Below are 25727 nucleotides of genomic sequence, written 5' to 3' on the forward strand. Positions count from 1 at the left end.
ATAAACTGCGTTGTAACTTAAAGCATAAAATCAGGGCTTTCATAATACAAAGATGGAGACGATCTTGAATACACCTTATACCTGCTAAGGTAAAAATACAGAACTAAGTAGGGAGTGACTGTTCTGGAGAATATTTGCTCTAGAATAGTCAGAGAAAAGCCATTGATGAGTCCCATTTTGGGGAGTTCAGTGCTTCAGCATCTATAGGAGAGGTTGTTTGTTACAAGCCATGAATATGCAGTGAAAAAAAGGGGAGCCTCAAACTTCTTGCCAAGAATATTGACTTGTCTTTAAAAGCTCATATTTTTTTGTGCTTTTGCTGAGCTTGGCACTGGAGATGTGGCAGGAGAGTTACCTGTCATGGAGGTGAAAAAGGTTAATGCAGAAGATCTGGTAGGGGAGAGAATGACATGTTTTCTTTTGAAATAAAATGGAAACATGTTTGTTTAAATGACGCTGAGGTTGGGATTGTCTGGCGTTTGCTTTGGATCTGCTGGGGCTGGTCCTGTACCTGCTTTTTTCTTTGGCGAGGTGCTCTAGCAGAACATTGAGGTTTTATTTTGGGGTAAAACACATGATCCAGCTGGCTCTGCAGCCTTCAGTGTGATACGTGAGAGGCTTGAGATTTGCGCGTGCCACTTGCAAAGCTCTCCTGAAGAAACAAGACTAGCCTTGTTCTGATGTCTAAAAAGGTCATGTTGTCATATTTGGTTGGTTTCTAGAGTTCATAGGGAAAGGCTGGGGCAACCAATAAAATAGTTTCTTCTGAAACCTATCACAGACTATGGCAGAACCAAGATGCTAATGGTTTGGGGGGAAAAGTGACTTACCAAGAGTAAGTCATGCTTGACCAACCTCATAGCCTTTTATGGGAATGTAACAAGGTGGATGGATGATGGCAGAGTGGTGCATGTGGTCTACCTTGACTTCAGTAAAGCCTTTGACACAGTCTCCCACAGCATCCTCACAGCTATGTTGAGGAGGTGTGGTCTAGACAATAGAGTAGTGAGGTGGGTTGCAAACTGACTTAAGGAGAGAAGCCAGAGAGTGCTAGTCAATGGTGCGGAGTCTAGTTGGAGGCCAGTATCTAGTGCAGTGCCTCAGGGGTCAGTACTGAGGCCAATATTATTCAATATATTCATTAATGATTTGGACGAGGGAATTGAGTGTACTACCAGCAAGTTTGCTGATGACACTGAGCTGGGAGGAGTGGCTGACGCGCCAGAGGCTGTGCTGCCATCAGAGACCTGGACAGGCTGGAGAGTTGGGTGGGGATTAACCTGATGAAATTTAACAAGGGAAAGTGTAGAGTCCTGCATCTGGGCAGGAACAACCCCAGGTTCCAGTATAGGTTGGGAAATTACATATTAGAGAGCAGTGTAGGGGAAATGGACCTGGGGGTCCTGGTGGACAAGAGGATGACCATGAGCCAGCACTGTGCCCTTGTGGCCAGGAAGGCCAATGGCATCCTGGGGTGTATTACAAGGGGGGTGGCTAGTAGATCGAGAGAGGTCCTCCTTCCTCTGCCCTGGTGAGACCCCATCTGGAATATTGTGTCCAGTTCTGGGCCCCTCAGTTCAAGAAGGACAGGGAACTGCTGGAGAGGGTCCAGCGCAGGGCAACAAAGATGATTAAGGGAGTGGAGCATCTCCCTTATGAAGAAAGGCTGAGGGAGCTGGGGCTCTTCAGTTTGGAGAAGAGGAGACTGAGGGGTGACCTTATTAATGCTTATAAATATGTAAAGGGTGAGTGCCACGAGGACGGAGCCAGGCTCTTCTCAGTGGCAAACAGTGGTAGGACAAGAGGTAATGGGATCAAGCTGGAACACAAGAGGTTCCACTTAAATTTGAGAAAAAAACTTCTCAATGAGGGTGCCAAAGCCTGGACCAGGCTGCCCAGGTAGGTTGAATGTCTCCTTCTCTGGAGACATTCAAAACCTGCCTGGACATGTTCCTGTGCGACCTCACCTGGGCGTTCCTGCTCCAGCAGCAGGGGAATTGTACTAGATGATCTTTTGAGGTCCTTTCCAATCCCAAACATACTGTGATACTGTTATAAGTGTAATAGTTATAACAGTACCCTTTTTGGGTGGGCTGTAGAGGAAGTTTTTAAAGCTCCTTGTATCTCCTTCCTATGTTTTAGATGCTCATGAGCATGTTAGACCCTCTTCCTTTTAGGGCTTTGTTTCCATCTCTTCCACTTGATAACCTGAGTGGGAGAAAAAAAGTGAAAATCCTATATACTGGTAAGTTCAAGCTGTTTCTGTAAGAGTAAAGAGATGGCTCTTAAATACGCTCTGGCTATAATGAAACCTCAATTTGTTGTCTTGTTTGTTCTCTGATCTGCTCCATGTCCTCTGCTCCGTCCTCCAGTGATACCTGTGGATTCTGGTAGGGGCTCAGAGCAGATGCTTGGAGGATGCCACCGTTTGTATGTTTTGCTCATCCTGAAGTAATGTTGATAATGGAAGGAAGCTCTGAAGATGAGCGATGTTGGCCCTTGCACAATGCATAAGTTTGGAGCCACTCAGCTCACTCCATTTAAAAAAATTAATATTAATTAAAAAAACCTATGGAAATAAAATCCTCAAGTCTCCATTGTTCTCTCCTTATCCTGATGGCAAAGAGTTAAGGTGCTGCCAACTGTGTATAAAATCCTCAATATTTTCTGTGAGCCTCACTGTGCTGCTGTGGGATGGATGTGTCTTGATGGTGTTTGCTCTGTAGAAGAGGTCTTTTGGGACAGACCACACAAGCTGCAGGGGATTCAGTTGTGATGGTAAAGTAATAAAAGAAGCCTTTGCATACTTTCCAAGCAAGCCTGGGAGATTCAGGTACTTTTTGTCTTGTCTAGTTCATGAAGTCTCTGAACAAGGGATTGAGTTGAGAGAAGGAAATGGAGATGGGGGAGGGGCTGGAGCACAAGTGTGATGGGAGCGGCTGAGGGACCTGGGGGGTTCAGCTGAAGAACAGGAGCTGAGGGGAGACCTTCTGATCTCTGAACTGCCTGAAAGGAGCTTAGAGCCAGGGGGATCGGGCTCTGCTCCCCAGGAACAAGCGCCAGGAGCAGAGGAAACGGCCTCAAGTTGCGCCAGGGGAGGTTGAGGTTGGATGTGGGGAACAATTTCTTCCGCAAAGGGCTGTGGGGCATTGGAACAGGCTGCCCAGGGCAGTGCTGGAGTCACCATCCCTGGAGGGTTGAACAGACAGACATGAGGTTCTTAGAGATGTGGGTTAGTGCCGGGGTGGGGTAACGGTTGGACTCGATGCTCTTGAGGGTCTTTTCCAACCAAAATGGTTCTATGTTTCTGTGATTGAAAAGGAACTGGGAAAGCTAATGGGAAAGCTGGTGGCATAGGGTTGGGGTTTGCCATCTGAAGGTAATCTCAACTCTTTTTATCTTGCTACAGAAGAAAGCAAAACCATTTCTGTGTGTGAAAGAGTGTCTGAAATGTGGTACATTCCCCTCCATGCTGCTCTACTTAACAGGGTGGTGTGGCCTCAGGGGCACAACTGCTGAGTCTGTTCCTACCTGAAGGCCTATCAGTCTTATGTTTTGGAAACCTTTTCATAGATAAATGTGGAGGCAACAGATGGTTCATGGTGGGGAGAGACTAAACCAGTTGTGAGCTTTTAACGCATCCTATGGCAACCAGCTCTGTTTTGGCCTCTGCTGCAGTAGTGGGGTAGTTGGGCCTTTCTCCAGCACATGGCAGGGAATTGCCTGTGAAGGGACTTTATATGGGGCCTAAAGCAGCCTATTTTATGTTGGTTGGATATAAACCTGGGTTTGCTTTGGGTCTACTCTGAGTTGTACTCATGATCTTGAAGTTGGGTGTGATCTAGCAATGGTGCTGCCTGTGGACCATGTGAAGCTGTTTTGCAGGATTATCTCCTTCCATGTGGCTTAAGTGTTTTGGGCAAGGTTGTTATGACTTTCTATGGAGCTTAAGAAGTTGAAGAAACTTTCCTTGAGTGCTACTTGGAAAGATCCCATGGTAGGGAAAGGGAAATTCTTACCAAGCACCTCATTAGCAAAGAATGGCTGGTTCTACCTCTCTTGACTGTTTCTAAAACTCATGTCTATATCTGTGATTATTTCTTCGTGCCTGGTAGCCAAGCAGCCAAGTTTTGCCTATCAAATCTGTTATAGTAAATACACTGGGTTTTTATCTGCAGGTTTGAAAAATGACAGCTTTGACATATCTGTTTAAAGAGAAAAACCAAGGCTTCCAGGAGCCAATGTTTAAAATGTCTACTTTGAGCTCAAGGAGAGATTTAAGAGAAGTCACACTTACATCCCCATAAAAACTGAGCCACTTGTTGCGGAGAGAGAGCTCGAGATCTTGGGTGCACTGAACGATCTGCATATTCAAGGTTCAATTGCATGGGCTAAACAAGTGTTAGGTGGCGAAGATGCTTCCCCAGCGTGGGAAATGAAACCTTATGAAGCTGTGAAAAGAAACATGAACAGCCTGTCGAAAGACGGAGCTAGACGAGACGCGGGGCTGCCTCTGTGTTTTCGCTCTAGAGGGATGCTGTGAAGCCAAACAGGTTGAGGACCGAAGCGTAGGTGGCGTGTGAAGAAGGCACTTGCGTCACGTCACTGGAATAGAAGCGGGTGCGTGATGCTCTGCTCTCATTGTCCCCGCTACTGGAGGCAGGTGGTATCAGCTGTTTGCAAAAAAGAAGAAAGAAAAGGTTTAACAGGCTTTGGTCAGTCAATATTAAATAGAATGAAAGAAAAAAGGAAGAATATGTGAGATTCTTGAGGGCTTGGCAGAAGATTGAACAGCAGACAACTCCATTTGAAAACGCCTGGAGTCCAAGCTGATTGTACAATATTAGTAATACTGGGACAGTATGTTTTCTAGCTCAGTAAAAATGTTATCACCCTTTCTTAGCTTGGATCTTCCTCAGCAGTACCTAAGGGGTGATGATTTTCTTAACTAAAGTCTCATGGTCTACTTAATAACTTGCAGTTGCTTTGCTGCTGAAGAGAGAAATGGACATTCTTGGAAAGCAGCATGATCCAAACCCCCAGCTTGCTGGAATATGTAAAGTTGCTTAGAAAGCTAAAAGTTAATAGCCAGAATTAAAGAGGGAGAAGATGGTGGTTTATAGTGGTTCAGCCAACATGGCTGGTTTGAGGGTTTAGTGCTAGAAAAAGTATTTCCATCCTGACCATTTGAACTTTTTTTGGAGTTTATATGTTAGTATAAACCTCAGACTCTTGTAAAACTTGGTAAAGCACTTAGTTTCCCTAGTGGAAACATGCGTTTAGAAAGGGAGGAAGAAGGGAATGTAATAAATTCTTTTGAGTCTTCTTTGCATGTTACTTCTGACCATGATGTGAGTGGTGGCCATGTTTTCCCAGCTCACTGGGTTGCCCTTTCCCTGGCCAGCAGACAGAGCCACCTCTCCAAAACTTCCTTCCTGGATGGAAGCTGCATGAGTGCTGCTTTCCTTGCTTCTCTACAGTGCCTCGATGCATGGGAGAAAGATTGGCATGGGGCTGTGAAGGAAATGCAACATCTCTGGGCTTTCATGTTCCTGAAAGGCCTTTTCTCATGTTGGCTAGTAAGTTTGTTCTATTTATTTCCTGTATTTTCATGGAATCATAGAATGATTTGGGCTGGAAGGGACCTTCCAAGGTCATCCAGTGCCCCCCCTGCCATGAGCAGGGACATCTTCACCAGCTCAGGTTGCTCAGAGCCCCGTCCAGCCTGGCCTGGGATGTCTCCAGGGATGGTTCATCCACCACCTCTCTGGACAACCTGTGTCAGGGCCTCACCACACTCATGGTACTTTGAGATGGCATCACTCAACGCATGGACGTGCCTTGCTCGTCGATGTTCTTGCACAACATAGTTGACACTAATTTGTCAGTGGCAGCTCTAGGCAGGAGGCATCCTAGGACTGGTCATACTGGTGCTACTGGTGAAACAGGCAACAAGAATCCAGCTGTGTTTTCTGCAGAACTGGAACATGTTTTTGCCTGGGTTGATAAGGAAACGAAGGCTCATAAGCTTTTATCTTGAGCAACAAGGCATCAGTCTTCCCAATTCATGCTCTGGAAGAGCTAGAATATGTTTTTGGCTCAGCTGCTTCTCTTCTCTGTAAATGCTCATCCTATAAGTGTATGCAGCTTGGAGAATGTGGGTTCTGGCTACCTTGTAAGAGCAGATTTTGTGTGCTGAGAAGTTTAGATGCTCCTCTTAGCTCCAGAGGGTTTGTCAGCCTGGCTATGATCAAGCAGTCTGCAGAACAACAAGTGTTCCTCTGCAACTGGCTGTCAAGCAGTTTCTGAGAACTTATTGGAAGGCGAAGCCTGGGTTTTATGGCAGAGTCCTACATTCCTTGAAGAAAGTGATTTCCATACATAAATATGAAATCAGAGAATAAGTAAGTCAGCTTGGGAAGGAGCTGAGGAGGTCATCTACTACAACCACGTGCTTGGGTCAGCTATGAAATCATCTGAAGAGCAAGTTGATCAAAGATGAGGTTCTCAGGGACATGGGTTAGTGGTGGACTTGGCAGTGTTGGGTTAAAGGTTGGACTTGATGATCTCAGAGGTCTTTTCCAACCAAAATGATCCTATTCAATGACTCTTCTGCAACTGTTCTTAAACCAGCTTAAGAAAGATCAGAGATGAAAAGCAAAAAAACTCACAAAAACATTCAAACATATTGCTGATAAGCCCATAAAATTCATTCCCAGTAGCATGATCCTATTTTTGAAGAAGGAGCTGTTGGTGGGCATGATCTGCTGGAGATTGATGGAGATATTCAAGTGTCAAATCAACTGTGAGTCAGATAGACTTGCTGTTGCATGTCAGCTGGACTGTAATCTTGATGTGAAGATACCCATATTGGTTTATAATCTGTCCTCAAGCTGGGAAAACAAAGTCTTCTAGTTCTGGCAAGCAGTGTGGAAGCTCTTGGATATCCCAGGCTTAACCTAGACCCTTAAGGAATAGCAGGATTCTCATCGTTTTGTACAAAGGAAATGATTTTGTTAGGCCCTATAAACACCTTGTGAGAACTGGGGAAGGGATTGACCTCAGAGGGAGCTTCTTATCCTGGAGTACTTTAAAGGGAAAGTTTCTTTGCATAGATGGTACTTGAGGGGGATTTTCCAAGCTTGATACAAATAACGGTCTCCAAAAATTGTTCTTGTTGAATTGCTTTTTTCCTGCCCCTCAGGTAGCTCTTTACCCTGTTAATGCAGGGTATTTTATATTACAGCCTTGTGCAAATTTGCATAAATTATTACTAAAATCAGTCCTAGAGTTTTCCTGCCGCACATCTTCCCATAAGTGGCCTAAAGTATGAATGGTGAGTTGTGATTCTTCCTCCTCCTCTTCCTCACTGTGTAAATAGATGTTCCTTTCCCTGTTACTCTCTACTTGCACCATCAGATGCAATGTCCCTGGCGTTTACACCTCCACCTGACTTATTTTTTCCTAATTCTATCTTCTTCTCCCCTTCTCCAGTCTGACCAGTTGAGAAATGCTCTCTGCAGCCTTCAGCCACATGGTACTGGTGGCTTTGAACTCACGTGTGTTCATCCAGGGAACAGTAATTTTTATGTTGGTTTGCCCTTGGGTTTCAGCAGAATATAAGAACCATTCTGACACAAAGAAAGGTATTGCTGATGGTATTTTGTTGCTTCTAGTGCTTATAAAGCTTAATCCCAAGATTTCTTGCTGAGATGCTATTTTGGGCAGTTGGTGCTTTCTCTGTTTGAATATGCCAATATTTTTTTTCGGGACTTGTTCAGTATATTCAAGAGGGTGGCAGAAACTGGTTTATCCATCCAGCAAGTTATTTGATATGAGGTGCTCTCAATGCTTAACATATTAACCAAAAAATAAGCTTGATCCAAGAACAAATGAAGTCCAGTTTCTTTGGGAGCTATTACAAATATTTAATCTTCCCACTTCCACCCTTTCATGTCTCTGGCTGTATGTGCTGAAGAGGCTTTGACAGTGGGCTGGATTAGAACTGCTCTTCTCTTGGGGAAAAGGTTCATTTGATCCTTTGCAACAGCTTCTTTTGGAGATCTTGCCAGTGCGTAAGCACTTTGAGGACTGGAAAATATTGATGCTCCAGGGCATCATTGCCTGGGGAGGGAAAGAAGGGGGTAACTAAGAGCAGAGGAAAACAGGAATCAAGACATTTATACAATCACACTGTGTTTTCTTAAGGAAATAAGCTGAAAACAAAGATATTGTTAGCTCTTGGTTGGCATAGGGAAAGCTGCTGGATTTCTGCAGACAGGAGCTTCCCTTGTTGTTCCTGGCTCTTAATTTGAATCGACTGCAGATGAAAACACAAAGTGACTTATTGGAAGTGAAGTGGACTGAACTGAAAGCTATTTAATATTGGAAATTCTGTGTTTGTGTGCAGTGGGCTTGCCCTTTCAAGTTACGTGGGCTACTTTTTGTGTGAACATCTTAATAACTGTGTGGATGTGAGGATTAAAACCAATGCTTTTCTTTGGGAGTTCTGTGCTCTAGAAAGTCCTTCTCTGCTTTCCTGGGATGTGGCTGCTTTTTGGTCAATATTCCAGATGTGTGAGGTGCCTGACCCACATGGAGGGGCTTAAAAAGCATATCACAGAAACACAGAAGGGACTGGGTTGGAAAAGACCTCAGAGATCATCCAGTCCAAGCCTTGGTCCAACTCCAGTCCATTGACTAGATCATGGCACTAAGCGCCATGTCCAATCTCAGTTTAAAAACCTCCAGAGCCGGTGAGTCCAGCACCTCCCTGGGCAGCCATTCCAATGCCTGACCACTCTCTCTGCAAATAATTGCTTTCTAATCTCCAGCCTCAATTTCCCCTGGCAGAGTTGAAGCCCGCATAGATGAGGCTTTTAGTGACATGGTTTAATGCTAGAGTTAGGTTATGGTTGGACTTGATGATCTCGACGGTCTCTTCCAACCAAAACAATTCTATGATTCTGTCTTCAGAGCAGGCGTAGCCTTGAAAATGAGCACATTTCTCATGTTTCCTTGATGCTTGTGTAAGGATCCATCCACAAAATGTGTGTGGGAAGCCTTTCTTTTTCTTGTCTGGTGCTGAATGTTCTGCCTTGAGGAGTGTCCTTGTCATCTTTGTGGTGATATCAATATCTTTCTAGGTGGGAAAGGTCATCTTTGTGAATGAACCCTTGTTCCTTGTGGTCAGTTTTATTAGCACTGACTGATCATTTGCATAACAAACCTTTAAGCTGTGATACTGAGTGCTCTGCCCTGGTAAAGATTTTTCCACCAGTGCAGTGTCACAAAGATACTTAAGAAAAATGAACTTTCAGCCTCTCCTTTTTTTTCTCTGAGAACTTTTCCTAGAAAGCTTAGTGTTTCATTGGGAAGGGAAGAGAAATACTGGTGCTGTTGCATCCTGGCCTCTGGGCTCCTGTGGGATGTGCTATTTAGCTGCTCCAGATGTTTGGATAAGCTGCTCTGGACTGGAAGCAATTCCCACCAAACTGCATAGCTACATATTAATGGGCCCCTTGGGGTCTTGCCTCAAGATGATGTTCAATGCAGCACAAGGCTGAGGATTGTAATCATAGAACAGTTTGGATTGGAAGGGAACTTCCAAGCTCATCCAGTTCAAGCCATGAGCAGGGACAACTTCACCAGCTCAGGTTGCTCAGAGTCCCGTCCTGCCTGGCCTGGGATGTCTCCAGGGATGGTTCATCCACCACCTCTCTGGCCAACCTGGACCAGGCTTTCACCGCTCTTAGGGTAATAAAAATTTTCTTCCTGTATATCTAGTTTGGATCTCCCCTCCTTTAGTTTCAAACCATAACCCTTGTCCTATTCCAACAGGCCCGGTTCAAAAGTCTGTCCCCATCTTTCTTCTCAGCCCCTTCTAAGTCCAGAAATGCCACACTAAGGTCTCCCTGGAGCTTCTCTTCTCCAGGCTGAAGATCTGAACTCCCTCAGGCTTTCCCCATAGCAGAGCTGTTCCAGCCTTGGATCATTTTTGTCATAGACTAGAATCATAGGATGTCCTGAGTTGGAAGGGACGCCCAAGGATCATCGAGTCCAACTCCTGTCCCTGCACAGGACACCCCACAGTTCACACCGTGTGTCTGAGGACGTTGTCCAGTCTCTTCTTGAACACTGTCAGACTTGGGGCTGTGACACCTCCTGGGGAGCCTGTTCCAGTGTCCAGCACCCTCTGGGTGAAGAATCTGTTCCTAATGTCCAACCTAATGATTTAAATGGTCATTAGTGCTTTGGGGCATACAATATGGAGGGCTTTGTGCCAGCATCCCAGACCTCTTTGCAACCTGGCCATCATGTGCTTTGGGTATCTTTGCCTGACAGACATCAATCACCTGATGGTTGTGAATGAGGAGGGGGAAAGATGTAGAAATGGCTGTAAGGGTGGGCAGCAATGCTCAGTTTCACAAGTTATGGGGTTACCCCTATTCGGGTTACCCCTATTCTTTATGATTTCCTGGTTACCCAATAACTCCTGTTTAGCTTTGTATAGAGTTTTGCTGGGGGGGATGAAGTGAAGATGACAGCTGCCTTGCTGTGAAGGCAGTTTTCTGAATATGTCTTTATTTCACACTAATGGTGGTTATCTTGTATTTATTGGTTTGCTTATCCCTGTCGATAATGTCCTGAGTGGTGGTGTAATTGGTGACTTTCTGGAGGAGCATCACTGATGCTGGGGAGGACACTGGGATGGAGTGGGTTAATGCTTATTGCATTAGAAGTCCTCAAAACATGATTGAAAGCTCTTGGATTTGCATCAGTAAATGAGTTTTTGAGTCCCTCATGACTGGTCCTTTCCATAAGGAAAACAAGACAGTAGCTGATGTAACTGGCAGATGGGGTTTTGGTTTTTGGTTTTATTAGAACAGGACTCTCTAGGATGGGTTGGAAACAACTGTGTCTCCTCTGTTAACTTTGGGAGTCACCCTGTGGATGGAGGGGAAGTTTCCTTCCTGAGTTCACCCTCTCTCCTCTTCCCTTGATGCATCATTTTGAATGTCACAGCCAGAATGACCTTGACCAGCACTTCAAGATGCTCTTTGGGAAGCGAGGAGCGCTTGAGATTGTCACAACCACTTGCCAAGTCAATTGAGAAAATTCCCTTCTGAAAGATTTATGCTGCTGCAAACAGTAAAATCACTTTGTCCTTATTCATGTCTTCCTAAAGACCAGCTCCCAGGTTTTGAAAGAATACACACATCAGCAGTCAAGGCAATATTTACCTGACGTTGAGGAGCTGTGTGATGGGGTGTTTGTAACCTGTCTCTCGCTACCCATTTGTTTCCTCAGATGCAATTTTCATTCACTGTGCAGTGTCTAGGTTGAGCTTGTAAATCCTCTGGGAGGGGAAACTGTCACTTCTGTCTCCCTGCATTTATACAGAAGTGGAAATAATTCAGTAAGAACTGGAAAAAGGCTGTAGGAACACAAGACCTTTGCTTTATTGAGCATCTTGGAAGGGGAGGGGGTAAACTGGATGTTACCGCTTGCTCTGTCAGAAGTCAAACCATGAAAATAGGGATAGAAGAAGGCATGGGGTGTGTGGGTATCTCATTTTTCTGATCTTGTTTTTGTTTCCATGTTTTTCAAGCAAGCAGAAAGCTGTAGCAGAGGTGATGAAACACAGCCAGTTGTGGGAGACTGCCCTGACAGCTCGTCAGAAGGGGATTGTCTTATCGCAGACTGGAATAACCATGGGGGGCAACATGTTAAATTTGGAGTTGCTTTATGAGAAAGGCTTCCAGGATGTGCTATAGCTGTTTGCTTGAAAAAAAAACCTGAATATGTGTGTCATTCTGGAAGCTGAGGTTCCCATGGGGTTTGGCACTTGATGTTTCATTTAATCTTGGACCCACGGGTTCACTTGGATGGGAAGGGACCTCAGGAGGGCTCTACTTGATCTCGCCCTGCTCAAAGTAGGATCAACACTAAGCTCAGGCCAGGTTGCTCAGAGCTTTGCCCAAATAGGTCTTGAAAACCTCCAAGGATAGACCTCGTGCAGCCTTTCAGAGATACCTCCAACATTGAGAGCCTTTCTGAATCAGAAGTCGTATCTTCAGGATTGAGAGACATGGTGTGTGTGTCTGCCATGAACCCTTCAAACTGCTTTCAGAGCTCATGTCACATCTGGCATTCCCAGGTGTGAGGCAGCAGCTCCCATCACTTCTTCATATCACATGCATTAATGCCCTTGTTTTTGTGCTGAGAACTATGGCCCACCCCAAGCCTATATTGTACTCAACAGTCCTCCTGCATTCAACTCCTAATCAAGGCTGACTTTGCTCATTGAGCTCTCTAGGGCTTCATCAATTAGCTCTTGGCTTTTCAAAGTGCTCTGTCCAAAAGAGAAGACCTATAAGGTTATTCCAGTGTCAGATGGTCTGTCTTGATTGCTCCAAGTCAGACCAGTTGCAATGAGAAGGAAACAAAGTCCTCGAGCCAGAAGCTCTCCAAAATCAGGGAGATGGAGTTGACTTCTTGGAGTCTTTCACGTCACCGGATCCTGCCGACTATCTTATTTTTTTGATTACTTTGGCCACAAAATATCCAGTATGTTTGTAGTGGGAAGGAGTTTGTTGTGTGATTAGAGTCTTATCAAGTTAATTTATGGGCTCTTGGTGTAGGAAGCCAAAACAGTATCTTGTAGAACAAGGGAGCTAATCTAATCGCTATGGAGCAGGGAATATTTGCTTTGGAAATTGAAGTAGAAATGACATCTTGGAAGACATCGAGGGAACAGATCTGGTGTGTGGGTCATGTTGCCGATGTGATGGTTGAAGGGTGTTCTGGTGCTGCGCCTCACGTGTTGGTTGTGAGCCCAATGGGAGGAAAGGAGCTGCAAATATGTGAGAGCAAGTTTGCTGCTTCACTAGTTTAACTTCTCTGCTGCCCAAGAATATTTTTGTGAAGAATGTTTCTTACAGCCATATGGAAGGAATCAATCATAGGAAATAAAGAGCTCATAATCCGTTTAACTAGGACTTTCCACCTCTCATTAAGCCGGAGACATTCATGCTTAATTCTGTGGGTAGCAGTTGCACAGCAGACATGCAGAGTATTGATTGTAAAATGAATCTTGCTTTTTTTTTCCCCCCCTCTTACTGTTTCAGTGAAAGTACATATGGTGGATGTGGACATGTTTTCCTCATCCTCTATTGGCGTGGTTCTTGCATTTCTCTTGCTGCTGGCATGCACCAGATTTTCAGCAGTGCAGCAGGGAAGGTGTCTTAGGGAAAGCAGACGACAAATCTACAGCGACGTGTTGGACAGGCTCCTGCTTGAGCTGCTCACACCTTCTAAAGAGGATTAAAACTGCTCCTTGGAGGCCCAGCTAATACAATTCACACGTGATTACACGAAACTCTTTGTGGGGGTGTGTAGGAAAGAGTAATTGGGGAGGGGGGAGAAAAGCTTGTCTGTAAAAAGCAACAACTTGCCAGGCTGTGCGTGTTCATAATCAGTTCTGTTTCCACTTAATTCCTCAGTGAAAACATATGCTGAACATGGATAAGGCTCGATGTAAACTTTGTTTACAGCTTGGTGAAGACAGCAAAATTCTTGGAGTCTGTGGAAAAGAAAAATATTATGTAATCTTTTTAGTTCCTTAGATATTTTTTAGTTCTTTGTGCTTCAGCCTTTTCAGAGTTTTCTTGGGGCATCTAGCTGTGCTTTCCTATTCTGTTTCCCCCCAAAATAAGAGGGTCTTATATTAATTTTTGCTCCAAAAGATGCTTAATTTTATGTGTATAGCTGCCTGGACACTATTTGCATTGGCTTTTTAATGGAACTGTAGCTAGGGTTTATTTTTGGAGTAGGGCTTATATTTCAAACATCCTGAAAAATCATGCTAGGGTTTATTTTCAGGGAAACAGGGTAGGTCTTGTCTTCTTCCACTACTGGCTTTTCCCCTCTTCTCTCACCTTGGCTGTCTCTGTGCTTAGGTTGAACGTGGCATGTCCTAGTCAAGACACAACCTCTCTCCCCTTGCAACTTCTCCCAGACCTGTTTGGTGCTTTCCCTCATATCTATCTGGTTTTGTGGCTCAGATAGCTCCTCATCCATGTCTTCTGCCAAGATCAACAGCCACTTCTGGTGCTGCTTGGGTCTTGGTGTTGTCTCACCACAGCTTATCTGTTGAGCTGTTGTTTTAACTGTTCTTGTGCTGGTCTGGATGTTTCTGATGTGCTGTCCCAAGGTGACTCCACCAGGCACAATGTGCTGTGATGGCTTTTGGTGTGATCTGCTTGTCTTCCTCCCTGACAGAGTTGATGTTCTGAGATGAACTTGTACTAGAGTCGCTGTGCCTGAGGGAATCAGACTGGTATTTAGGACTGTGTCCAGTAAAAACCCTCTGAACCCAATCTGTTACTGTGGTTGGTGCTGCTGTAACCCAGAGGTTCCTCCCTGTGGTCTCCCCACTGTTTACCAGCCTGGAGAACGGGAGCTGAGGGGAGACCTTCTAATCTCTGAACTGCCTGAAAGGAGCTTGGAGCCAGGGGGGTTGGGCTCTGCTCCCCAGGAACAAGCACCAGGAGCAGAGGAAACGGCCTCAAGTTGCGCCATGGGAGGTTGAGGTTGGATGTGGGGAACAATTTCTTCCCCAAAGGGCTGTGGGGCATTGGAACAGGCTGCCCAGGGCAGTGCTGGAGTCACCATCCCTGGAGGGTTGGACAGACGAACATGAGGTTCTCAGGGACATGGGTCAGTGCCAGGGGTGGGTTGATGGTTGGACTTGATGATCTTGAGGGTTTCTTCCAAGCAAAATGACTTTATGTTTCTATGGCATATACGGTTGACTGTTGTATGGAAACTCCCAACAGTCTCCTAAATGCTGCCCTCCCTCTTCCCAAACATCACCATCCCCACCAGCCAGAATATTACTTGAATGCAGGAAAACTTTAGCAAAATGACTGGCATCTCTTCTGGCTGATGGTTTTTCAGGGCGCTCACATTAAGCAGCACTAGGATGTCCTCATCACTCCTATGATTTAACCCATCAGCACCTCCTGGTGCCTGACGAACTTCTTGGTGTGTCAAGCCCGTTATTCTACAGGACCAAAAAGCGTGCTGTGACCTCTTTTCATTTGGTCCTCCTGGATGCCACCAAACAGCTCCTTCAAGGCAATACTGGCAAGGCCTTCATGGAAAGCCTAGTTGACTTGTTCTTGGACACTAATACTGAAACTTGGCCTCTGCTAAAGTCCATTGGTTTCCTGGCAGTTTCTAGCTTGGAAATTAGCTCGTGTTTTCTGAATGCTGGCTCACTTGGGCTATCACAGTGTAAAGATCATGCAGCAGCTGGGCTGCTGTAGCTTTTCACGTAAAACCGTTTGCATTTTTAATCATGGTCAGTGACCCTGATTGCAACACCGAGACTCATAGATTTCCTTAGCCGGAAAGCACTATATAAAGGAAATGTGCTTATAGAACTAATTAACTCCTTGGCATTGGAATTCAGGGTGTTGCTGTTATTACCTTTATCAATCTATATTTCTTTTTCTTTTGGAACTCCCTTTCAGCTTTGTTACAACTGAATTCATCATTATTACATTGCCATAACATAAATATTTCTGTGCCTGCTGAACACTAGCCTATCTTACCTGACATTTATTGGCCTTTCTTTTTCAAACACAGGAGATATCCTCCTATGGGCACCCCAACTTTGGCCTCCCTTATGAATTAGACTCAGAGAGATGGAAGCAGACTTTTGACATATCCACGAGCTACCCTGAGGTGGGATCAGCTCTACACATGTCATTTAATGCATTTTCCTAGCTTTCTTGGGGTACTTTCAACTCCCTGCCAACCATCTGTCTTTACAGTGGTTAATGGTTGACTTCTCTGCCAGGAAGAGTGGAGGTTTTACACCTCTTGGGCTGCTTAAAAATTCTCTTTACTCCTAAAAGCCAAGAACCTTATTAGACTTGCAGATGTAAGCGATTCATGAGCCCATCTCTCCACCAGCTCCCAGAAGATCAAACTTTCTTCATACTTGGGTTGCCAGGAAGCCTTTGGCAGAGGTGACCAAAAATATCCTGTTTTCTTATTAATGAAAAATCCTCTCACCCCATCTGTGCTTTACCTGTTTCTTCCAGTAACTTCAGAACCTGTTTGTGGTTTCACCTGATTTATTTTAGGTTTTTTAAAAATAAGGGGTAGTATAAAGATGAGGCAAAAGGGAAACTGTGTTTTGAGGTCTCTCTTGGTGATCTGCAGAGGTTTATTGCTCAGGAACTACCCCCGTGGCAGGAAAAGCTTTGAGCAGAGTTTGTGTTTTGGCCACTTGGATTGAACCATGAAGCAGAGGCTCTCAGAGCTGTTGCGCTTTAGAAAATTAACTCTTAAACTCCAAAGCAAGCTACATCAATTCTCTTTGGTCTTTTCCAGCTAGGAAAGCCTGTGAAATTTCCAATATATCTTATTTATCACCTGTTATTTCAGACTGAAGTGACTTTGATCTCCTTTGCGCAGAAATCTTTAGTCTACATTATGTCTTGTTTCTCTGATTCTGGAGCTCTATATAGGCAAGGTGGCATCCCAGGTAAATGTGTTGAGTGTCCTCGCTACTCTTCTGTCTACGTCTAACTTTATTAGCTTTTAATTTCTGAGCACGAAGAACAACTTGTGAACGTGTTGCGCTGGTTTTCAGTGAAAAGTCATTTAGGAACCAGGTGGTCAACTCTCATCTGTCGTGAGCTAGGTGTCTTTTTCTGAATATCTCCCCAAGAAGAATCTGAACTGACCATGAGCTGGGTTGTTTGTGCCTTGTCCATCCCTAGTGGTCTTTGCCAAGACAAAGAAAGTAGCTTGATCTTTTTCTTGGACATCATAGCTGGTACTTGGTGTTATTGAAGAACCTTATTCCTGTTGTCTTTTGGGGATGTACAGATGCAAAATGCTATTTAGGTAGAAATTGAACTAATTGGGCAATTATCTTACTAAGCTTGCCACATGTTGTGATCCATCTCCTTGAGGTGATGCTTGTAGAGCAGGATTCTGCTGTGACGTGCTGGTGTGGGTACAACCTGAAGTCGGGCAATGTGTGACTGGCACCACTGCCATCCCAAACAAAAATACAGCATAGTCCTACTAATATTAGAAATATCCGTGTAAGTGGTGTTAATTGCTTCCCTGCTTGGAAGGAGGAGAGAACCTGTCTCTTCTGCTACAGTCAAAGCTGTTGAGATATTGGGTTTTCAGAGCTATGCTGAGGTCTTCACTTACAAGGTTTTCTTGCAAAGGCCAGAGCTTGTGCAGAAAGCAGAGATTGCGTTTGATGATTGCTCTGCAAGAAGTTTGTACAGGTTTTTCCGGTGTCCTGTTCCGCTTCTTCAACCCTTTGTAAAATGCTAGGCACCCGCCATGCCCTCCGTTTGTGGAAAATGTTATGAAGCTGGATTGCAGAGGGCGTTAGTATGTACTGTGCTTATTTATTTAGTGAGATTAAAGTCTAAGTTTTTCTTTTGTAATCTCTTTGAAGTGTTTATCTTTTGAAGTCTGAATTCTCATTAGCTGGAAGTGTGCAACTCCCAAACTACATGCTGTCCTAGTTTCAAAGCATTAATTTTTTTTTAAATAAATTTAAGAACAGTAAACAAGAGGTCAGACCCATAGGGGGCTACACGTCAGCCAGATCCTGGCTATTTGGGTCATCACTTGCCACTTCGTGAATCAAAGTGGCTCTGCAAGCCTGTCACCCTGGATTAGGATGTAGTAGTAGGGTTTTGGCATCACCAGGCATCAGGGAGATAGTAATCATACAACAGTTTGGGTTGGAAAGGACCTTCAAAGCCCATCTAATCCAACCCTCCAGCAATGAGCAGGAACGTCTTCAGCTAGATCAGGATATTCCCCTTGAGAGATATAAGACTTCTCTGGTAGACAAAGACAAGTCCTGTAGTCATCTCTTTCAAATTTTTCTTTTTTACTTATTTTCCCCTTATTTTCCGGCATTGGGGCGGCAGCATTTGGCTTTTAGGGCAAGGGTGTTTAGCCAACGTGTGCTTTCCTGTCTCAGTTATCATCCAAAAGACTCCACTTACATGCACAAACACACATGGCAAGGAACACATTGCTCCAGCTTATTTTTGTTGTTTACCAGGGAAAGTTTTAGACGGTAACTGGCATTTTAATGCATCTGCTGTTTTTATTTGTGCAGGGACTCTTCAGTGTTATCTATATAAAACTGAATGTTTGGAGCCTTGGAAAAGCAGGTGGGAGACCTCTAACCCAACCCAAATTCCAGAGTAAGGCATAAAAAATGTGTTGGAAAGAATAACCTGACTGGGTCATTGAGTGATCAGGAGGAGTCATCACAGTCATTACATGGGCACCTTCCACCACCAAATGTATCATCTTAGCACTTGAGGCTGTTTATGGCTTTGGGGTGTTCTCTTACCGTTTCCGCCTTGAAATTAAATCTTCATGTTGCAAAGCGAGATGTTCTGGGTCTGGGCCAACAAAATGTGGAAAGTACCGCTCAGTGTATGTGTGTACATATAGATTTCCTCCTGGGGGAATGGCTGTAGCAAAAACATCCCTCTGCAAGAGTTGTTCTGTTATTAAACAGATGGGGATATTGTCCCTCTTCCATTTCCATCGTCCAAGTCGGGGAAAGGGGAATTCCATTACTTTTGCTTGGAAGATTTCAGTATATTAGAGAAAAGTTTGCTATGAAAACCATGAAGAGTCTGTGAAAGTCACAATGATTTAGATAAGTTCCTTCTAATGCTTTAAATCATTTCAGTCCAGAACTTTTTTTTAAATTTTTTTAGAAAGTATCTATGGAAAAATCAGGATTTTTTTCCAGTATAATTAGGGAAACCGACAAGACAGCGTACAGTAGGGAAAATTGGTTATCAGTGATGTTACCACCTAATAGGTATAGGTAATTATTTGCTTAACAAGGTTAGAAGTGTAACTAGCTTGATAGCAATTTTAATAAAAAATGGAGATGTTGAAGTGATACAGAGATTCTTGGTAAACAGTGATTGCATGAGTCACCCTCAAGAGGAAAAACACTCCTTTTAATGTGGAAATTGGTAGAATCTGTCAAAGCTCTTTTAAAATGGGTTAGCTAGAAAAAAAATAATAATCTCAAACAGCTTTGAGTCTATATTTTCTGCATTTATTTGCATTGCAAGTGGGGCAAGATTCCTCGGGCCTGATTTTTGAGAGCTCGAGTGTGTGGGGCCTGCTTGGCTTTTGAGTGTCCCACTGCTGTGATGGCCTTCTGGCCTCTCCGAGTATGGAGGGAGCACATGGAGGTATGACTGTGGTGGCATTTCTCTGCTGTCCCCCGTGCTTTCCAGAGACATCTTCCTCTCCCAAAGCATGGGAGATTCCTGATGAGAATCCTATGCTGTCTATTTGGGTCTTTCCAGCCACATCTTGATGGATGGAGATGTTGGAGAAGGCCACAAGTGTTCTTCCCATCTTGATGGGTAGAGATCTTGGAGATGGCCACAAGCGTCTTCCACATCTCGATGTGTGGAGATGTTGGAGAAGGCCACAAGTGTCTTCCTCTCCCCAGATGCCTGGATTTGCACACTCCAACCATTTCTTTAGATTTCAAGATTCATAAGCATGCATCAAAGCATCCTTGGCTATGTTTTGGTTCTTTTGTGGATGTGCTAATCAAATTTGGAAGCTCTTAACAGGCTCAAACAAGAAGTCATGCTTATCATAGTGAACCAGCCTAGGATATTTGGAAGAAGGACAGAGGTATCAGGTCAAGGCAAGACAGACAGGAACCCATAGGTCTTATCTCTTCCCTCTAGCTCTCCCAAACTACCTAGGTATTCAAAATAGTGCTGCTGGTGGTGTTGCTGCCTGTGTATTAAGCTGCTTGTCTCTGGGCTATTAAAAGATTTGTCCCAAGATGAATGAGATCAGTGTGACCTGTGTTAATCTGGGTTGATATGAAAATAAAAAAATAATAAAAAAAAATCAACTTGAAAGGGGATTATGCGGGAGGACTTGGACTGTACCAAGCCTTGTGAGAGGGTTAGATGCTATTAAACCTGCTGTTCCATGGCTGAATTGACGTTATTGACTCAGTGTACCTGAGGGCTCTTGCTCTTTTTCCTCCCTTACTTAATTTGATAGCTTTGAGGTGGTTTAACAATTGGTCCTGATTGCTCTGTTCCCTTTCCACTCCCGATTTCTGAGTATTGCTCTAAGGCGACAGGGATGGAGGAGTTAACTCATAGAGACAAAAAAAAATCCAAATTTTTAGGCCAGATCTCCCCAGAGAGCTTCCGTTTTAAATTTGCAACTTGATTTCTCTCTTGCCTTTTTCTTTGCTTTCTACAAAGCTGTTTGGAAAGGAATAATGTGTCGCAGGCTGTAATGGATACCCACAATCCAGCATCTCAGGAATGCAACGTGTGCTAATTAGGCATCCCGGAGCCTTCAGAAAATGCTCCTGCTGTATTTGCAGATGGACTGTCCCCTGCTCCCCTTTTTTGGGCAAGCTAGCTGGCAAACTCAGTTATTCAGCTCTAAGAAGTTTGTAGCCATTGGCAGAGGATGAATCTTTAAACTCAAGGTTGCTCGTGTGGGTTTGTGCTTTGTACTTTGTTATCCTCCCCATTCTGGTGCATGTTGCTGAATTTGAATAATTAATGTATGTTATCTTGCTTCCTGTTTTCATTTCTGTATGTAATGCTAACCAGCGGAGGTTTGAATCATTCATAGCCTGCTTTCTCCACCTCAAAGCTGTAGATGTCATGGGAACAGTGACTGTAAGATAGGGACTTTCTGTTTCTCTCTGTTAAATCCGCTTCTGGGAGCAGGAGAAGCGTTCAGTCAGTGATCTCGGCCAAGCGACTATCTCTGGACAGATGGTATCAATGTGGTTTCTCTCGAGCAGCATCTTGTTTGAGCTTCAGCTTCTTCCTGCATCTCCTGTTACTACTCAGGTGTCTCTGTGCGAGGTGGGGGGGTGGGCGGCGTATTGTGTTTTCTGTTGTGGGCTTGTGTGCGTCTACTCATGACATTTGTGGAGAAAAGGGAATGATTTTCAGCTTGTAGGTTGTGCCTCGTGCTATTCAGCTGCATTCAGGAATGGCTTTTTTTGAAACTCATGATGAGTTTCTTCTTAATGCTTCAATGACTGGTTTTATAAAGAGGACCCCAAATCGACAGGCTCCCATAGAATCTACTTGTGCTGGGGATCATGGTGGGAGCTTTGCTTGGAGGGTTATGGAGCCTTCTCAGCTGTATTTTCCCTTGGTGATCTTTTTAAAAAAATATATATTTTTATCCTCTCAGTTGTTTTTAGTGGATTTTGTTGCTTTTAATACTTTCTAGCAGTGCCTCCTGGTGATGGTATTGGAGGACAGGAGTGCTTTTGGGTCACTAAAAATACTTGTGTCACTCCTGAACTCTGCCAGGAGGTTGAGAGATGCTGGATTAGATGCTGCTGCAGGAGGTTGGTAGATGCTTTTCAGAACTGGACAACTAACTCAAAGCTTTTGCATCTACCTTGGCTGTTGGCGTTGTGGCAGGAGAAAGGTTGATAGCTGGTCCCTCTCTGTCTCTGAAGTGCACTGCTACCATACTAAAAAAAGGCTGTTTGAAAAGGATTTAGTGCCTTTAATACCCCCAGTTGTGATGCAAAGTTCATGCCTTTAATTGGTAGCTTTGGATATACAGTCACAAGAGAGGTGTTTGTGTCTTGAACAGGTTGAACCAGGGATCTTTTTTTAGGATCCGAGGCTGGAACAGCTCTGCTGGGAGGACAGGCTGAGAGAGTTGGGGTGTTCAGCTGGAGAAGAGAAGCTCCGGGGAGACCTTAGTGCAGCCTTTCTGGACTTAAAAGGGAGCGATGAGAAAGATGGGGACAGACTTTTGAGCAGGGCCTGTTGTGATAGGACAAGGGGTGATGGTTTTAAACTAAAGGAGGGAGATTCAGGTTGGACATGAGGAAGAAACTGTTAACCCTGAGGGTGGTGATAGCCTGGCCCAGGTTGGCCAGAGAGGTGGTGGATGAACCATCCCTGGAGACATCCCAGGCCAGGCTGGACGGGGTTCTGAGCAACCTGAGCTGGTGAAGATGTCCCTGCTCATGGCAGGGGTGGCACTCGGGAAGCTGGGAAGGTCCCTTCCAACCCAAACTGTTCTGTGATCTTGGTGATAGCCCTGAGATGCCCTTCTTGTCCAAACTCACCCTGTTCACTTCCCGCCTTTATCAGGTGCCCCCTGTGAGTTGTGCTGTGAAGGTTCAGCTGGGGACTTCATGATAAGTGCTTGAGCTTCGACTTTGTGAATGAACTGATGGATCCATAACATGAGTTATTTTATTTCTATTATATTTCTGTTATATTTATCTCTGCTTCCAGGCACCTGCCACTTTGAATGAATTAGATATTGATTTGAAAAGTCAGGGTTTTCCAGCTTTGACACTTTGTGGTTGTTGTACAGTACCTCTTCTCCAGGTGTCTGGACTGGAGAAAAGCGAGGAGTTTCCCAGAAGCATGGAGTGATTAAATGCTCAAGTGTAGTCCTTGTTTTGGAGTTTGCAATGCAATTATTGTAAACTAGCAAATAAAATATGTGGTCAAAGCTTTTAAAGGTAGAGATGATCTGTCTGTCCTCTTGCCTTGCATGACTGAAGGAGGAAGAGGTGGTAATCAGCAGAGATGCTGTTCTTTGCGGTTGGATTGATGACCTTTGAAGGTCCCTTTCAACCAAAACTATCCTATGATTTTCTTGGAGATTAGTTCATAAAGGATTTCTTGTAGGGACTGTAGCCTGCTCGGTCTTCACGCTGGTAATGTGAGGCTTGGCAGTGGAGTTGTTAATACACTGTGCATAATTTTTACATCCTGCCTATGTCCTGCAACACTTTTTACGTCACTTGCTGCTTCACATCTTCGGGGCAGAGACTATGGCTTTGTCCAAGGCCCTTAAATAGCATCTAACTTTGCATGTCCTCAGCATTTCTGTCCTATTCTATCTGACAGTTGCTTCTGCCCTCGGTGAGCTGCTGGCACATGGGGAAGGCAGATCGGGAAAATTTGTTTTGTGGGTAAGATCTTGAAGCAGACAGAAGCTAAAGATAGGAGGCAACTTGTGCCGTGACTAATGCCGAGCTTTATAAATAGTCCAAGAAGAGCTGAAGTGTGGGCAGGGAGGTGACCTCAAGCACGAGGCCATGGTGGTGGCACAGCAATGCTTAGGGGCAGATGAGCTGGGAGAGGATGGGGTGACACGATGAGCAAATAGCTCTCGTTTCAGGCTGGATGTGATTGTGCTGCCATCCTACACGTCCTCCCTGGGGGGAAGAGCAAAACCACGTGGGGATCCGGATCAGCTATGAATTGATATGCAAGTCCTGCACATCTCGTGTCCTCTGTCTGGGTCAATGCCTCGAGCAGCCCCCACAGCATTGGACAAAAACACATTTTGTGTGTCTGCATAAGAGGAAAACAAAGGTCCTATGGGTTGTGGGCTCTGGAGACAGACTGGTAATGGTCTGGTGGGCTTTGAAATCACAGCAACCAATTAGCAAAATCTGTTTACCTCCTGGATGCTGAATCCTCATCAGAGAAAGCCAGGACAGGGCTGTCCTAGGCTGTCAGCATGAAACATAGACTATAAGGAAGGACAGAAGCTGGAAGGTTTGTGCTGCCTGTGTCTTTGACGTTTCTAGACTCTGCCACAGTGTTTGCAACATCTGGAGCATTGCCTTATGTATAAACTATAATTAAAAATACAGTCCATCCCATTCTTGGAGGCTTTCTTCTATGTGACATGGCAATGAAAGGCTCTTAGGGGGCTAGGCTCTGTAAGCCCTGCCACACTTTGCTATGCTGGTGAGGATGTTGCTACTCATAACTGTCACAGAATAACAGGGTGGTTGGGGTTGAAGTGACCTCTGGAGATCATCCAGTCCAACCCACCTGCTCACGCAGGGTCACCAGAGCAGATCACACAGGTCTGTCCAGGTGGGTTTGAATGTCTCAGAGAAGGAGACTCCACACCCGCTCTGGGCAGCCTGGGCCAGGCTCTGGCACCTCACAGCAAAGAAGTTTCTCCTCATGTTCAGGTGGAGCCTCCTGTGTTTCAATCTGTGCCCATTGCCCCTCACCCTGGTGTTGGGCACCACTGAACAGAGTCTGGTCCATCCTCTGACACCCACCCTGAGATATTGATCCCATTGATCAGATCCCTCTCAGCTTCTCTTCTCCAGCTCAACAGCCCCAGGTCTCTCAGCCTTTCCCCATCACAAAGATGCTTCAGACCCCTCAGCATCTTTGTGTGCCTCCCCTGGACTCTCTCCAGTAATTCATTGTCCTTGAACTGGGGAACCCAGAACTGGACCCGGTACTCCATATGTGGCCTCACCAGGGCAGAGTACAGGGGGAGTATAATTTAACTCATAGTTTTTTGCAAGACCTGAGCACTGGGGATCCAGCATTTGAGGAAATGAAGCATTTCCCCTGGAGGGCGTGCGATTTCCCTACTGCCCACGTACTGTGCATGCTCTAGAAAAGCAGCCAAGCACTTCGCTGTTGTGTGGACAGACAGTGCACTATGAGTGATGTCCAACAGCAGTTGAGCTTGCAATGTTGGAGCTCTGGGCATCCAACAGTGCACCAGGAACCTGTGGAAAACCCCTGATAGAAGTTATACACAGCTTCTATAAATACAGAGTCACAGAATGTCAGGGATTGGAAGGGACCTCAAAAGATCATCTAGTCTAATACCCCCACCAGAGCAGGAACACCCAGATGAGGTTACACGGGAAGGTGTCCAGGCGGGTTTGAATATCTCCAGAGGAGGAGACTCCACAACCTCCCTGGGCAGCCTGGGCCAGGCTCTGCCACCCTCACCAGGAACAAGTTGCTTCTCAAATTTAAGTGGAACATTTGTGTTCCAGTTTGTACCCATTGCCCCTTGTCCTATCCCTGGTTGTCACCGAGAAGAGCCTGGCTCCATCCTCCTGACACTCACCCTTTAGATATCTGTAAACATGAATGAGTCCCCCTCAGTGTCCTCTTGTCCAGCTCCAGAGCCCCAGCTCCCTCAGCCTTTCCTCACACGGGAGATGCTCCACTCCCTTCAGCATCTTGGTGGCTGCGCTGGACTCTCTCCAGCAGTTCCCTGTCCTGCTGGAACTGAGGGGCCACAACTGGACACAATATTCCAGGTGTGGTCTCCCCAGGGCAGAGTAGAGGGGCAGGAGAACCTCTCACCCCCCTTCTCATCCACCCCAGGTACCATTGGCCTTCCTGGCCACAAGGGCCCAGTGCTGGCTCATGGTCATCTTACTGTCCCCAGGACCCCCAGGTCCCTTTCCCCTACACTGCTCTCCAACAGCTCATTCCCCAACTTATACTGGAACCTGGGGTTGTTCCTGCCCAGATGCATCTGCTTTGAGGTTCCCATCCCTGAATACTGACTTTATGAATCAGTAAGAACACACTATTACTTGGTCTGTTCTTGATATGAATTTCACTAGAGATAGAAAGTGGGCATCTAAATATATTTTTAAGAAAAAGCTCTGTGATGCACCAAGCATGTAATTGATGGAACAGAGTACTTTCCCTTGAAACAGTGATGTTCACATGCATGGCATATAGAGAAACTGCATCTGTATCAGACTGGTCCTTTGGGAGCAAATGGTTTTTGGTGGAGAAGGGACCTTTTTCCTGGGTAAGGCTGCAACAAGCTCTTCATCCCTGTGAGGGCTCATCAGA

General features: G+C 45.1%; 1 protein-coding gene across 5 annotated transcripts in view; it reads left to right on the forward strand.

Moving 5' to 3' along the window:
• GDPD5 (glycerophosphodiester phosphodiesterase domain containing 5) overlaps positions 1-25727 on the forward strand; it is a 189088-nt gene that overhangs the window by 42609 nt on the left and 120752 nt on the right. The window contains exon 1 of one of the 5 annotated variants that reach the window (XM_065065351.1): positions 20728-20867. The exons of the other annotated variants lie outside the window; for them this stretch is intronic. The gene's annotated coding sequence lies outside the window, so the exon portion shown is untranslated. Of the gene's footprint in view, positions 1-20727; positions 20868-25727 lie in introns of those variants that run through there. 5 annotated transcript variants of the gene reach the window in all.

Source organism: Columba livia, chromosome 1, assembly GCF_036013475.1.
Source record: "Columba livia isolate bColLiv1 breed racing homer chromosome 1, bColLiv1.pat.W.v2, whole genome shotgun sequence".
NCBI lineage: Eukaryota > Metazoa > Chordata > Aves > Columbiformes > Columbidae > Columba > Columba livia.